This window comes from Anopheles funestus, chromosome 3RL (assembly GCF_943734845.2).
Source record: "Anopheles funestus chromosome 3RL, idAnoFuneDA-416_04, whole genome shotgun sequence".
NCBI classification, from domain to species: domain Eukaryota; kingdom Metazoa; phylum Arthropoda; class Insecta; order Diptera; family Culicidae; genus Anopheles; species Anopheles funestus.
The window spans coordinates 10,128,643-10,144,801 of record NC_064599.1 but is presented as its reverse complement, the minus strand read 5'-3'; the positions used below and the strand labels follow the sequence as shown (position 1 = coordinate 10,144,801).

Sequence of the window (16,159 nt, the reverse complement as noted above, 5' to 3'; positions counted from 1 at the left end):
CTTAGAATAATATTGATTCAACTTACTTTGTATTATCCATTTCCTGTCTGTATTTAATGGCGTTGTTTTGCTAGCTTTACAGACAGTCAATGACCGTTTTTGATAACACCGTGCATCCAACTTCACTGTGATATTGTATCGATAGAATCGCAATATTTACCAGACATTAGATACGATCGAGAATTAGTGTTACTTCTCTTCTTTGGTGCCATTAGTTAGGGTACATCTGAACAAAGCGAGGTACCTTCTGCACTTGTCCAAACATACCGCTGTTAGGCGTTAGGCTCGGCGAAGAAATACGCCGTTGGAACACAGACACTCTGCCTAATACACATTCTTTTCGGCATTGATTCAATACATCTTGTGCATTAATTTACTCATTATTATCCTGACATCATCGGTCGCGTCGGACAGGAAGATGCACTACTGACCTCGAACTTCTTCACATTAGACCGTGAAAAGTTTCTCGTGAAAATACCTCACAAGACCTCAAAAACTGAGCGCTAATTAACACCGTGAAACCTTTTTTTGTGACTCTTTACTACAAAGCCTGAAGTGAGTATGGATCCGTGTGTTTTTCCCCCGTCTCTTTTCCATACTTAAACCAATGAAAATTTCAAACATTCTCACGCATCAATTCAGCAAAACAATACAAACTTATAAAATCCTTTCCGTCTACTTCCACCCGATTTGGACGATTCCACACTCCATCCGTGAACAAATAAAATATGGAAATATTCAATTGGACGTTTATTTTGACCATTTTTATGTTTGTTTCGTGACGCATTTTAGCATATTTGATCTCACACCTTCCCGTCCTCTCCCCTACCGCGCAAGGTAACGGACGGCGGGAAGCATTAAACATAAAAATGCAGATTTTCAATGTCGAGCTGAGATTCCAAAAAACCGTGGCACAGGAAAAGGAAATCCGCCGGTCGGAAAATTCATCACAGTCGGGTCGGTTTTATTTCGCATCGACAAACTGCGCCCCCCCCTGCGTGGTGGTGTGCGTGTGTTCGCCACTACGATCGACATCGATGGCAAAAGCACAGCCGCGATACGGAGCCGTGACGATCTTGCAAACTCTCAAGGCCGTGCCCCTGGTGGAGGATTTTTTGATTTAGTTTTTTTGTTGATGTTGTCGTTGTGGTTCTTTTTGTTTTTCTTTTTTGTCGGGAGGGGAGTTAAATCAATCCTTCATTCGCAAAACCCTCTACAGAACGTTTACAAAAGTGCCTCGAGGTCACGATCACGAGGCTAGACGATCGAGTAGCATGACGAGATTTTCGTATACCATCCTGCATGGGGTGGGCGGGGGTGGGGGGATGAGGGAAGTGGATCGAGTAAAAGGTGGGTCGGACTGTCAATCAGCTGTCAAACGCTAAACACATTTATTGATACACATCTTCCTACCGTCGGCTCACCTGCTTGACGACGACGTTGTTTTAGTCTTCGCCTTTCGCTTACACCCGGTGACATTGGGTCGTTGGAGGCGAATTTTTCATGAAGGATACGATTTAGCTAATTGCCCTAAAGATTGTGCCACCGTGATAGGTTTGCTTATCGGGGTGCGAAAACCCCCGTTAATATACCCCCTTGGCCGTTAAAAGCTGATCGTTTACCTATGAATAAGGCATTTTGCGGTTGCAACACGTTTTGCGATCGATTTAACGACATTCCTTTACCATAAGGAAAACTGATCCTTTGCTAAAAACGACAATAATTTGCGAAATAAATTATGTGTTTATTTTTTATTTTAGAAAACTAGGAAGTTTCTATCTGCAAACAAGCGCAGATTTATTGCTACGGCCATATCCATTACACGATCTACAATCGTATTCCATTCCAAAACTGCTGCTAAAAATTAAATACTATTTTGACTTCGATTTGATCCAACGATCGGTCTATTGGCAAGGGTGCTAGACACGGGCAAAAACTAAGCGCTAAATCGTGGAGAAGGCTAAACGTGTATGGAACACCCTGACCTTCGACCGTGAAGCGACCATGCTCGTGGCCAACAAAACGACTCGCACAATCGCGCCCGATTGGTGTGAAAATCGCAAGAGAGAGAGAAAAAAACGTTACTGGACGAGATGGACCAGACAAATGGCCGTTTCGTTTAGTAAATACTAAAAATAGTGTCTCTTTTGTTGGATAAAGATTTTATTGCATTTACAAGAAGTAACTTACACAAATATCAGTACAGGCGTCCCCCGAGTTACGACCCCCTCGAGATACGACGATTCGCAGATACGACGATTTTGATCTTGACAGTTGACAGTTGTTATTTTGTTCAAATTGTCAGTTTTTTAATTTTTACCAGCAACCGGTAAAAATTAATATTCTTCTCTGAATATAAAAATTAAATTAATGGAAAAACTTATACATTCTCGATAAATATTTTAAGGAAATATTGAATAGAAATTAGAAAGATTAATTAATTTACAATTCAAAACGATTTCTTGATTATTTTTTCCTCTATAAATAAGTTTCCGACTCTCTACGTATGGATCTAAACGATGTATTCTCGACTTACGACGATTTCGACTTACGTCCTGCTTTGAGCTCTTTTTTCGGTCCCAAATACAGTCGTAACTCGGGGGACGCCTGTAAATGTACAATACCACAATGAAAAGAGGCACGGCCACATATAAAAAAGTGACAACCGATCATTTATATTCCGATAATAAAAAAAAATATTTCATGGTCAACTACCTTGGAGTGATAATTAAAATTGAATAAAATAAAACACCTATAAATGTCAGACCGAAAGGTTTCCGTGCATCACAGCATATCCGCAGGATATCCGCTATCATCAAAAGCGTTCCTACCACTTCCGTAACCTTGGCTGATCATTCTTCGTATTTCCTTTAGTACAAACTGTATGGAATGTGCAAAAATTGTTTGCTTAAAGAAGTAATTAGTATCTTTTAAAAAGACCTTCACGACGATTATGAGGTGGGCCTTTAATACATCCATATTCATTGCTCTTATCAATTTAAAAAACGGTTATGTTTAAGCCACCTTTTTTATCTGAATAACCCATCCGTTAAAGGATCACCGTGAAAAGATGGCCTTTGTGTAGAATGAATTAAATAGTGCATGTTATTAGGATTTCGTAACATCTAACGCACACGTTAACGGGGTTTTCACAAAACATACACGGAACGAATATGCCGGATGTATTTGTGTAGACGTCTCACGCATGATTAGCGCTGAATACATTTACATTTTGTTATCAGTGTTGCGATGCGTTTGCGTATCCTTTGTGGATGTTGTTTTGGGTTGGTTGGGGCGCAACAAAATGGCGGAAAGGATGTTGAAGGTGAGTTGGTTTTTTTTAAATAATTTAAAAATATTCTACTAAGCTATAGGTTAGCTTTGTTGGATTTAGTTGGGAGATTAAATAATACACATGTCTATCGTGACTGTTGTACCGACTTACCTTGCATCCAATCGACGACAGATTTTTCTGCTTCCGCATTATAATCCAAAACCGAGTAATTTATGAGAATAATCCTTTCGTGTGTGTCAGAGAGAGAGAGAGAGAGTGCGTAATCCAAAATGATTTTTGCTTCTTTTTTTCCTATTGTGTAGTCTCGTCCTTCGGATGTTCTACTCCTTCTCAACCATTCACAGTATCACACCGTTTTACTCGTTTCGAGAGTGAATTTTGCTTCAATCGATACTGATCCACACTTGGCCACCCTTTTTTTTTTGTTACTCAAACAAAACTATTTTTCCCGGAAGATGTTTTCCTCGACGGATAAAAGCACGGAAATTGTTGAACGCACCTTAAAATCACACTTCAGTGCTCGAGTGCTTCAAACACTAAGCCCCGGCCCAGTGTGAGATCGCCAGCTCAGGGAAACTCTTTCCCTTCCCGATACTGAGCCGTTCAAAAAGCGCACATACATACACACACATACACAAGTACAAACACTCGGAAAATGCACTTCACACTCGAGGCATTGATTTTGAAAACCACTGGAAATGGTTTTCGTTGTCGATGGGGTGCTGCAACTTATCTTAGCGTATGATTGCTCTTTCGATGATAATCATTATTTTCATTTGCGTTAGCCGAACAACACACCTGCACCGAATGATGCCGATGTAACGATGCGCAATGTAACGCACGCACTTTTTTTCCTTTGATCGGTGTTTGTTATTTTTCCTTGCTAGCTTTTCACTCTCGATTTTCACAACTATTTGCCTTTTCCTTTTGCCTTCAAACAGGCGATCGAGGCAAACACGGTGCTGCAATGATTTATTCGAGGACAATTATGAACACCAACCAATTATGCTGCGGATGATCTTGGCCGAGAAGTCGAATGGCTGCGACGAGTCACAAGTCGTCCGTCAAAAAGAACGGTGGTAGTGGGCGGCTGCGTTGGCGATTGGAATTAGATTTTCTGCACTTTTCTCTTCCAAATCTGGCACAAGCACAGCTGCAACAGCTTCTTTTGTTTTGTCACTTTACAATTGCACTTGCTTTGCTTTTTGGCGGGTATATTGTGATGAAGGGTTTAAGAACACTTTTCTTGCGTCACGTTCAATTTTACAACATAAGGCACTCACTGTTGTAGTTAAATCAGCGCGCATCAAACAAACACGTGGGCAGCAATTATTAGTATTTTTTTAGCTTTTTTTTTATTTTGCACTCCGTCAACAAACTACACGATGCTATCACACTGCTTATTATCTTTGAGCGGACAAAAGTGTCACCACCCGTCGCTCTCTCTCTCACCCGTTACTGCACTCTATCTGCGGTTACTGTCGCACCCTTTCCGGGTGGTCCCCCGTTCCGAGCTAGAGGCCAATCACTTTCACTATCTTCTTTTGTTTTCTTGTGTGAAACAAATAGAATTTTATCCTTTTTTAATGATCCACCTTGCAAATGAGGAAGCGTATCACCAGAGTTTAGTGATCATTGCCACTAACAAAGCGACGCCACATACACTGTGACAAATCGTTGCAACTTATCGAACTACTCCCGTACCGACAGTGTCCTGCAGGACAGGGAGATAAATGAAACACACACGTACACACGGCAATAAAAACACACGCGCGAATAAAAACCGACTCAAAATTGCAATCGAAAAACCGAAATCGGACGCGATCGCGCACGCAACACAAAACACACGGCGCGCACGGGGTGCACGCGGGAAAAAGCACAAACAAAAACCCGAAAAGCACGCGTTTTTCCGCTCTTCGAACTACACGCGGGTTACGGGAAATACGCGTCAACGCGAACGGAAAGTCACAAAAGAAGTGCTTGGAATCGTGTGTGCGTCGATGAATGGCCGAGCGACTTGCGTTTGCATTTACCCCCACTACACTATGGGCGATCGGGAGGCTACAATTTCATTTTAAATTATTCTTGCGAAAAAACATTGTGGGGATACTAAAATAAATTTATGTTAATTTTATACACTGTTGTCATGAGTGATTTTTGATAAGAAAAAGTTGTTGGAAAATAATTATATTTTAATTGTGATATCATGTATAATAATATCGTTTTTCACTGAAATAATGAAGTAGATAGAACTGCATAAAAACAACTATTATCGGGAGCCATTCCTTTATTGCTACATAGCTTTGATAGATGAAGAACATGAATTCGTTTGTCTACTATAACTAGTATCTTGTCCGCTTAAAATTTAGTAAAAGCAATGATCCCATAGTGCAACACTACCGAATCAATGTTTCTCTTTCTCTCTCTCACGCACACGCGTTCGCTCCCAGCGAGATGTGAGCTGATTTGCAGGGGTTTTTGAATAGAACCTGCTCACCGTGAGTCGTTGATGGTGGTAGTGCTTTTATTCAAAAAGATGGTGAGTTTCACGTCTTGTGTCCATTAGAGTAGTTGAATCACTGGCCAATGAATCAAAGTAATAGTATATAAGAATTTTGAGAATTATACAATTTTGATCCATTCCTTTCACATTACTTTTCTAACGAAATAATGTCTCGTGATAAAAATAATGACATAATGTTCGATTCTTTTTTGCAACTAATCTTTGGGAATTTTTATATGATTAGTACATACATAATATTATGTGTAAATTTAATGAAAAAGCAACATAATTTAATCAACCCTGCCTACATGCATTCGCGAGCATAAAACTATGCTCTCTCACCGTTGCAAAATGAATTCAAACTTTTCGCACGCTTTTCTCCCCACGCTTCTCACTGACAGCATGACTACGAGTGAGTAACCCACGCGAGAGGTGAAAAACCAACAAACCGCTGAGCGTCCGTTCACGAGCGGCCGGATGGAAAATGGTTCATTTCTCTACGGTGCGGTGAGCGAGCGTTTTCCGCCATTGAACCCCGATCGCAACGACAACGTACGGCCGGAAAAGTTCAACGAAACCGGGACCGCTACCGGAGAAAGGGAAATGTTATTGAACTTTCCTATTTCTTCATTCACCCGACCAAACGAGAGTAACAGTGGAGCTGGAGTGTTGGAAAACTGGATATCGAAGGTGGACGGAGCAGGGTGTCCACGGTGAAGGGTGCTAATGATCTCTCACTTACAGCACGAGTATACTTCAAGTCCAGCGACTCCCCGACGTAAATGGCCAATTGGCTAAGCGTCCGTTACGGTGTGCCTTCTCCTCTTAAGCCGTTTTGAAGAACATCTTTCTTTCCGGCTAGTAGTTTTTTTTATAGACGGGAGTATCATCTTCGGTCCGTTGCAGTGAATCACCAACAGCTTGACCTACTTTTGCGTTCGTTCAGTGCTGGAAAGAAGTATTGAATATTAATAATTGTAGATCCGCTATACAAAACTCGGAAAGATCACAGAGATACTTACAGGGAATTTCACAATATTAGCATCAATCCCTAAACATTCATCTGTAAACCAAAAAGAGGACACCACAAACATCTTTTCCAAACGTCCTCTTAGGTAATCAACAAATAATTGGTTCAAACAAGATACCTCCTTTGTTAAACAAGCAAAAAACCACCTGCTAGAAGACACAGATAAAATAAAGCAGAAACACCATACCAAAACAAAAAACCTTCAATTAAAAAGCGGAAATAAATAAATCGCTACCGATCGTACCAGCACAGCATGGTAACAGTGGCACGGCGCTGCAGGTGTTGGAAACCATTGAAGCTAAAAAACCCGACACCCGCACACTTGTTTTCTGAAGGCTATCGTCACCGAACCGTTAAAGGATCCTCGCGCACAAGGCGTTATTATGGTTGATCTTGCATAATTGCCCTGACCGCGAGCGAAAGACGCACAGCACTGTTAAGCTTCAAGTTCACTATTTTTTTTTTTTGGTTAAGTAGTACCTCTGGTCGATTGGTTGGTATTTTTTAAACATTTTAACATACAAATAGAGAAGGTACAGGAAACATGTAAGTCATTTCCAGTGTGATTTTACGCAAAACATAAATTTAGTGGCTATGGTTCGGTGGCACTTGGAAGACGAGAAATAATAAATTTTAAAATAACGATAAACAGTCAAGAATGCGATGTGGTTGGTTTAACAATTATATTAAAACTAATTTTAGCTTCTAAATAAATTTAATTTTGATCAGATGGGATTCGATCTTTAGTCTCTCACTCTTCTTCTTGGCTTTCTAACGACCTTACAGGTCACGCCGGCCATTTCTGGCTTACTATGGGATTTCCGGATGGGATTTGAACCCGATCCTTCCGCGTGGTCCGACGCCGTTTATCACATGCACCACCGTGCCGCTCCTAAACACGATACTTTATACTTCATATTATACATTTTGTATCTATCTTTAGATTGTTTGTTAATTCGTCATTTCAATCTCCTTATCAGTGTTGTAATAATTTCCTTCGAATGTTTTTCCTTTGCTATTACCATCTTCAAGCACTTCCTGTGTCGAATCGGTGAATACCTGCAACAAACCGATGCAACCGATGCGACCGTTACAGTTTAAGCCTCAAGTTCAATGCCCCACGCGGGCTTATGTTGGCTGAACTCGTTAAACCCCAAACAACTTTCTCGCTCAAATGTGGTTACCCGGGCCAGGGGCCTCCGGTTACTCACTCCGGAGATGTTGTTTGGTTCCCCGTCCCTGCCTTCAACTTCAGCGTACTACGCTGCTCTACGACGTCTTCCGTCCAGCAATAGCATCTTCACGGTACGGAAAGTCTTTACTCTTACCTTCGATGATCATCATACCACACATTAGCGGCAGTACGCTCGAGTAGCAAAAGTGATCGCTCGCTGTTTGTTCGCAACCGCAATCGGGAACGGTGTGCAATGGCAAAAACGGTAAGCCGGCCAACCCGGCCCCATAAGCGGTTGCCCGAGGTGCAACGGGATCTATTATATTACGAAAAGTGTACTGCACACAATAGACAAAGCCACCGACACCGGACGAATCTCGGCGTTGGTTAAGCAAATTGTCGGCAAAAAGATGGCAATAGAATAGGCACTCCGATGCAACCGATGGCGGAAGGTGGTTGGAGGGCACTCCCGGCTGCAACCATTCCATCTAACCAAAGCCAACACCACAGCAGCGTGAAAGGCGAAGGCGTACGGGAAGAAGGGGAAAAAATTGCCAAAGAACTGCACTCAAAAACCGGTGCACTTCTCAGCAGGGGCCACTGCACTGTAGCAGTTGGGGGAACACGGCAAAAAAAACCTCAGAGGGAAGGAAAGAGAAGCAACAACAACAAAAACGAGCCAACCTAAAGGCAACGAGTGCAACGCCGCCTACCCTGGTGCCGGTGGGAGAGAAAGCCATAGAAAACATGCTGGAGAAAAGTGAAATTATTTCACTCTCGTGCCAATAAACCATGGACGGTGTAATCTCGTTCGGGCCAAACCTTCTGCAAAAGCCTAAACTGATGGAAATAGCGATGCAGACGACGAACCCGTCCACATGAACATTATGTTGTGCACGAGTGTGAATAGATATGCGGCAAGGGGGGGGGGGAGTAAGGGAGTTTGGAAGCACTTTTGGGGCCAATGGCCACCCGAACCACCCGGCTACGGCAGTGGAAGTGGTAAAATAGTAATAGAGATGGAGTGAGACAGTAGGAAGGAACGAAACAAAATGGCAACAGGAAAAAGCGAAGGAATTTGCATTTTTTCCTTGCCCTTCCGAACACGACGTCATACTGGAAATCCGATGTGATTTTGTTTTTATGCTTTCTTTGCTCCCACAGCCACATCAGATCGATGACACTGATAACCGATTGCTTGGGAATGGGATAATCGCATAACCATCCCCACCGCGATATGTTTCTCGTTTGGCCATTTCCAACTATTTCCGACAGCATGTTGCACATTTAAGGATGTTGGCTAAAAATAGCAACAATATCTACGTAAACCCTCGCCCAAACTTGCACTGGCACTGGTTCCATTCGGGAGGAAACATTAGAAAGGCACCAGCACCAGCATCATGTCCATGTGATTCAACTACCTTCCCCCCAAAGAAAAAGGAGAGCATTACCCCGTACAATAGTTTCCCGATCGTGAAAATCAAACCGATCGCTTTGGTCGCCTTAGGTCGATTCGTAGCGTAGCGCATGCAATGATACCTCCCGTGGGTTTTACAACGCCCACGTGATAAAGGAAAGCGAAGGCAAACTGGTGTGTCCGTGGACGGTTGGCATGCACGCGAGCATAAATCTTTCGTAAAACATTAAACATTAGGCGGCTTTTATCGAATGGTTTTGGGGGGGCGAGTAACAAAGTTGATAATTAATTCGAGCATTAGTTTAATCCGTGTGGGTTTTACGGGGGGTGAGTGCGTGAAATTTTAGCAAACCAACAAAAAATCATGCAAACTTTAGAAAGGCTTTGAGTACTCTGAATAACTTTCAATTTCATATTAAAGCAATTGTAGTATTAACACTATTCAAAGACCCCAAGAATATGTTGATGGTCGATGGGAGTTCCTGTACGTCGTACCACCCATGACATAATTGAAGTACTTTTAGTGGAAATTTTTAAATTTATTTAAATTCTTATTTGTAGTTAAAATTTTCCAATAAATTTACTCGAAAACTGTAAAAGAAATATATTTAAAATTTCCAATTCGTTCAATACTTGAAAGAGGTTTTTGCTTTATTACCTTGCCATTATTCCTATTAGTTCCAAATGGTTTAATACCCATTTTGCAAATTATATTTCTGCTATCCATGTACTTTCATTTCGCTCATAAAAAACCGATCTAATCCAACCGACCGGTTCGCTAGATCGACCACGATCAAACATCACACGAAACTCTACCACCCCGAAAGGTTCGTTGACATCGAAGCAACACACACACAAAAAAAACAGCCAACCCTCCGTACTCGGGTGCAAGTGCATTTACGATGCAGCAGCAAACCTGGTGCGCTGGTGCAATAAACTTTTGCACTATTTTCCACACTTTCCTTAAGTTATGCACCGCGTTTCAATCACCTTGCGCGAGTTGGGAGCTGGGACGAGCGAATTTTAAGCGGCGTTCCGGTGTAGAAAGGTGTGTAGAGCTGTGATGCCTTTGCTTTATGTTTGGTTCCGTTTCTCGATGTTCATTTCACTTTTGTTCTGCTTGTTTGTTGGTAATCTACCTGGACCTCCAACATGTCGACAGGGGACGTATTATCTCTACATCCCCTATCAGAAATTCCTTATCAGTGGTCTAGGTTAGTTTAGAGTGATCACAGTAAATAGAGGAAGTACTTGCACGCCCCATCGGGATGGAACACTGCACATTAAGTGTTAATCTTTTGCAAACCCCACACACAGAGACGACCACGAATGCACACGTTCGCATACCTTCGGGAGTAAGCGTCGACATTGGCATTGGATGCCAAAATTAGGTCATCGTAAAGCACTGAGCTGGTTACTGGTGAGCAAAAAAAAAGAAAGAAGGAATAATAGTTCAGAACTTGCGGGGAACGCTCCAGCCGCTATCTGATCGCCATTGCTCAAGGGCCACCGCGTGTCCTCCTTTTTGCTTCATTTTCGACGCATCAGCACATCCTTCCTCGTGCGGATCAGGTCATGAATTAAACCGTTCGCTAATAATGAATGTCTGGTGTTTAAAGTGACGCCACTATCAATACGCTGCCTACACGGGTTCGGGATGATTGCGAATGCTGATTCACCACCACGAGATTGTTTAATGAAAGAAAGAAAGGGAAAGAAAACAATAACACTGGTCGAAGATTGAGGATACGAGGCGTGGCATGGAATTTGAATTATTTGTGTAGCGGGCTGCTGTACCGGCAAATTTATGACCTACTTTTACATCGTTCAATCGAATGTTGTTATTGATGGGATTAAAACGGGGTTGTTGTTTGGAAATAGTTACAAACACCTCAAAACAAACCAAAGGACTGTAAAACACTTCAAAAGCTTATTGTTCCGTCATTCAGGAATCAAGTAGCAAATAATCGATTTCTTTTGTTCTCAGCTTAATGTGCAGCTTAATTGAAGTTAAAAAAAAAAGTCAAAATTGACAGACCAAGCTCCACAAAAATCAGTAAACTTTTAAGACGCCCGAAAAGGATTAAGGTGTTCAGAGTCAGAGGTATTGCAGAGTCCATACCTTGTGTCAATCACACAGGATAAAGTGATCTACAGCTACATATATCAGTAGAGAACTAAGGATGCTCAGGAATTCTCACGAAAGGGTTCTCAGGAATTCTCAGGTAAGGGTTCTCAAGAATTCTGAGGTCCTATGTTCGGCTAAAATCTCTCGGCTAAAACAATATCGCAAGTACAGTTTGAGAGTATCGCTCAGGAATTCTCAGGAAAAGGTTCTCAGGAATTCTCAGGAAAGGGTTCTCAGGAATTCTGAGGTCCTATGTTCAGCTCAGTTTCTTTCCTATGTCCTATGTCAAAATCTCAGTTTAAATGCTTCGCCTGGAAAATTGTAAGCTGATGGTTATGTCTTGAAAATGATACCGGACGACCTGTTGTCTACGAAGTAGACTCATAAGTTCCATAGGAATCGTTAATCTATATTATTTCCAACTTATTATTAAAAGACGAACTTACAAGTTATAAATCCAACAACCACTCCCCTCCCGGGATGACGTCATACAAACATCAAAACATTTCTCGTCAGGCTTAAACATTTACCACCCTCCCGCCGATACCTTACCGCCGTTCCAACTCTTCACAATGGTAAACAACAAATATCAGCAAATCCCCAGCTGCCTGTCCTTGGATTCGTGCGAGTGAAATTGCCTGCAAACGATATTCATTATCAATAACGGTTACACTTGAAAAGGCATCCACTCCACTCCACCCCCCATTCCATCCCTGGACAAACCAGTAACCAGTAAGGGATTTTCTCATTGCAGCTCGAATTGGATGCATTCGAATAGACGATCACATTTGCCCTTTTTGCAAGTTTGAAAGGCATGTCTCCTTCCGTCAGTTGCATCGTTACTGCTGCGCCTGCTAACGTTATCTGCGCGGGTTAAATTCCACGCCACACTGGCACACGTTAAGAACTTCAGCACACAAACAAACGCCTTAATTCGAACGGAACATGCGTTCGATGGGTCACTTCGGGGGGTAGAGGGGTGGTTGGAGCAGCTCTCGACTTTTGCTTACTTTTATCTTGAATTTCCCGCACCCTTTTTGCATGGGACTTCATCCCTTATGATGGGTGGATTTCACTCCTCGTGCTTCATTGTTCTACTAACACCGTGGAACGTTTTGTTGCATTTCTCTCTCTCTCTCTCTTTCTCTCTCTCTTTCTCTCTCTTTTTCTCTCTCTCCCACACTTGTTTCCCGTAGGCGTACTTTCTCGATGCTCGACGGCTGGAATTTAGGTTCTTTTTCATCTTTGTGCCACACTGAACTCGCGAACGCAGGAGAAAAGGCCAACTGGCTGCATACCGGCGGCTGTTGCAGCCGTGGTCGTTTGCCATACTATTATTATATTTAAATTGTGTTAAATTCTATCAATGCCACTGCAGTGCGCATATTGCACTCGTTCCGCTCCGTATTGCATCCTTTCTCCCTTCTTGCGTTTGCTTTGTCCCTCACCAAATCGAAGGAAGAACATACAGGGTACTTTTCAATTGGTTCCCTTCAAGACCCTCAACTGCCCCAGTAGCTTTAGCAAGCTATTTTTTTAGTTCATTTATTTGTTTACTTATTAACTTACATGTTTAAAAATAAAGTAGAAAAAGGAGAATTTGAGAACGATTATATTTAAGTCATTTTAACACTACTTTAAAGTATGATTTATTTAAACCAAAAAGTAACAGTTCGTAACAAATTTTAGCTACAGCAGAATAATTCCATATTTATACATATATTTCATTCACGAGCATGTACCGTGGGACAAATAATAATATCATTTCGCCAATTGCTATCGGACACTTTCCTCACTGGTAACGTCTTCCAATGATGGTATGATTGAATTGTACCCTTCCGTTTAACGAAGATGTCCTTCGAGCATTATTACAGTTCACTTTACGCACCTACACACACGCACACACATTAGCGGACCAGCCAAAGTCACAAAGCTTTGGGTAAACATGCCCGACACACCCGATAGCGATTGTTAGCGACAATGGCCAACCCAATGACACGGTAAACTGATACGACCGTCCATAGTTCCCTTATGTACCGTTCCCCACTCCCCCCATAGAGGGTCGTTAAATTTACGGAAACCGTACAGCTGTGTGCGTGTGTGATTATGCGCGCCATATCAGTGTGTCCTTGACAATCGAAGGGTTTTGGCCCGTTGCATACTCGTACGCTTTTACATCTTTGGTGCGATAAGAAGTTCAACAACAAAAAAACACATCCACTCGCTTCAATGGAGACGCATGGTGTTGAGAAAAGAAATCAAATATTCCTCTACTAGAACGTTTTAATTCAATTTTAAATATTAGTTTCCATAACAAAAAAAAAACCCCGTCCCAATAGTGACACTCACGATCGTGAACTTCAACTTCAAGCAAATTTCCGTTCCCTTTCCCTTTTCCACCACATTTGGACGCCGTCACAACCACCACCAGGCGATGCCCATTCGAGTGGTTGGCATTCGCCTTGGACGGCGTCGACGCGGTTCAGAGCATTTCAATCTTATCTTGGTGAAGGAGTGCGGCCCTTCAACTGACTTGTCCCTTCCTTCCTGCCCTTCCTCGCGGCTCGTTTCCCCCCTTTTCCCGTTGCGGCTCGCCGTCGGCTCAAACTCACTATCGCGGCAAACCGTGGCCAGGCTAGCGGCGCACTTGATTTGGGGTGAAGGATGTCCATTCGTTGGAGGGTTGAACAGCCCTGCGAAGCAGCCCTTGGTTTAGGATTATTGTTCGGCGAAGGTGTCTTGATGCAATTAGATAATTACATTGTAATCGATGTTCGATCCTGCCGCGTATACTCTTGACGGCGACACGTCAAGACGCAAAGATGGTGTAATGTTTGGATGGCATTCTGAAGAGCATTCCACGAAGAAGTAACGAAATGACATAAGTCGAAGTGATGTTTTCTTTGTAGTTATAACCTTTGTGAAAAAAAAACAATGAATTCTTGTTCAAAATCTGAGAAAGAAAAATTTTAATTGTCAAATGCTCTAAAAGAGTTCATTTATGCAAAGCTCCTGAATGTATGCAATTTGCATGACAAATTAATCGCACTAAAATATTTTGTACAAATTTTTATATTTCTTTAATTATACTGCGCTTATTTTAAATCAAATTTTGTGTTACTTGATTACCTCGATAAAAATGTACAAAAAAATATCTATCTAGAGCAAAACGCATGCAGCCGTCAAAGCAACGAAAAACACTTTCCAATTCCCCCCGCCACTTCTCTACCGAAAAGGTCAGCAAACCTGGCAAACCGACCGATCCATCACATCACCCCCCAAAACGGGTGCACTTTTCCGCAAATCCGGATGCATCGATACTCCCGCTCTGCATCCCGGGTGAAAATGAAAACCTTTACCATGAACCGATCGTTGTCTCTCTTTCGATGTTGTCTTCCCAGCATCCCACTCGGTTTTTTCGTGACCATCCACCAGGCAGCGCGGTAATACATCGCGGTACGATGGACGCACGTTGCAGCCACAAATGCACCGAACACATCAAACGCGGTTGATGCATGTGCCCGGGGAAGGTTTTTGAAAACGTTAGAGCCGTACAAGATGGTGCGGTTCGCTCAAGGGGTAAGGAGGGTGGCAGCAATTTGAGCGTTGGCTTTGCACCAACCACCAGCGATCACCATTCCTCCCATCCCCCCCCAAGGGGGGGTCGATAGGAACCGTGTAATAAAATGGTTTGGACTTGCAGATTGGATCACAGGCATCAGCATCAGTTCAATGCACCCGAGACAGGCCAAGAAGCGACGTGTGACGAGGAACGCTTGATGAAGGTGACGCGCGACGACGATGATGATGAAGCGGGACGGACCCCAGTACGATCGGGCCGTACGAGTCGTTGCGGATCCGGCAAGATGAAGCGGTATTTGCGAGAAAATCTGCACCAATCTAAACACTAGCGCGAAAGCGACCGATCGCAGCGAAGAAGGCAAAAATACAGGAGGTTAGATTTCACGGTATAAAGCGGGGTTTGTTTCGTCGATTTGAGTTGGGGTTTTTCTTTGCTTCATTTCAATGAAGATCTCCGCGAGAAACGGCTCTTCCGGAGGACACTCTCCGATCACTGATCTATCTCAATGTCTTATGCTCACGCGCTCTCTATCGCAGGCTGTCGTTTATGTGGTGAGTTACTCACGTCCATTTTAGCTGCACATATAAACATAGAAGACACGGTTAGTATGTTAAGAGCAGTAAATATTATTCAATTTTTATATTTATTTTTATTTGATACAAATAATCCTTTAAAATATTTTTTTTCACATATTCACATATCGATACATAAGGTTCATTCTCTATCCTCAAATAATGATAGTTTCTCACTCTTTTTTAACATTCGCTTATAACTCCAAATATGTCGACTTACGGGCAACATCAATCACTGCACGAGAAAACCAAAATTGCATCGAATGCGAACATTAGCCGACGGATCAGCGAAAACCAAAAGGGGCTCGTTTCGTTCAGGCCACTCGGTTCAATAACCTCATCCAGTGACTATAGTAACTGCTCCGGACTATTGCAGCAAGTGGTGCAAGTGCATTGCGACCATTTCGTCACCAGTTTACGTACGCTCGAATTTCGGATTCGATTCGGCCTGGGGATT

General features: G+C 42.5%; 1 protein-coding gene across 1 annotated transcript in view; it reads right to left on the bottom strand.

Moving 5' to 3' along the window:
* LOC125771280 (ecdysone-induced protein 74EF) overlaps positions 1–5,347 on the bottom strand; it is a 218,097-nt gene extending 212,750 nt beyond the window's left edge. Inside the window, exon 1 of the mRNA XM_049441748.1 lies at positions 3,446–5,347. The gene's annotated coding sequence lies outside the window, so the exon portion shown is untranslated. The remainder of the gene's footprint in view (positions 1–3,445) is intronic.
* Positions 5,348–16,159: the final 10,812 nt, after the last annotated feature.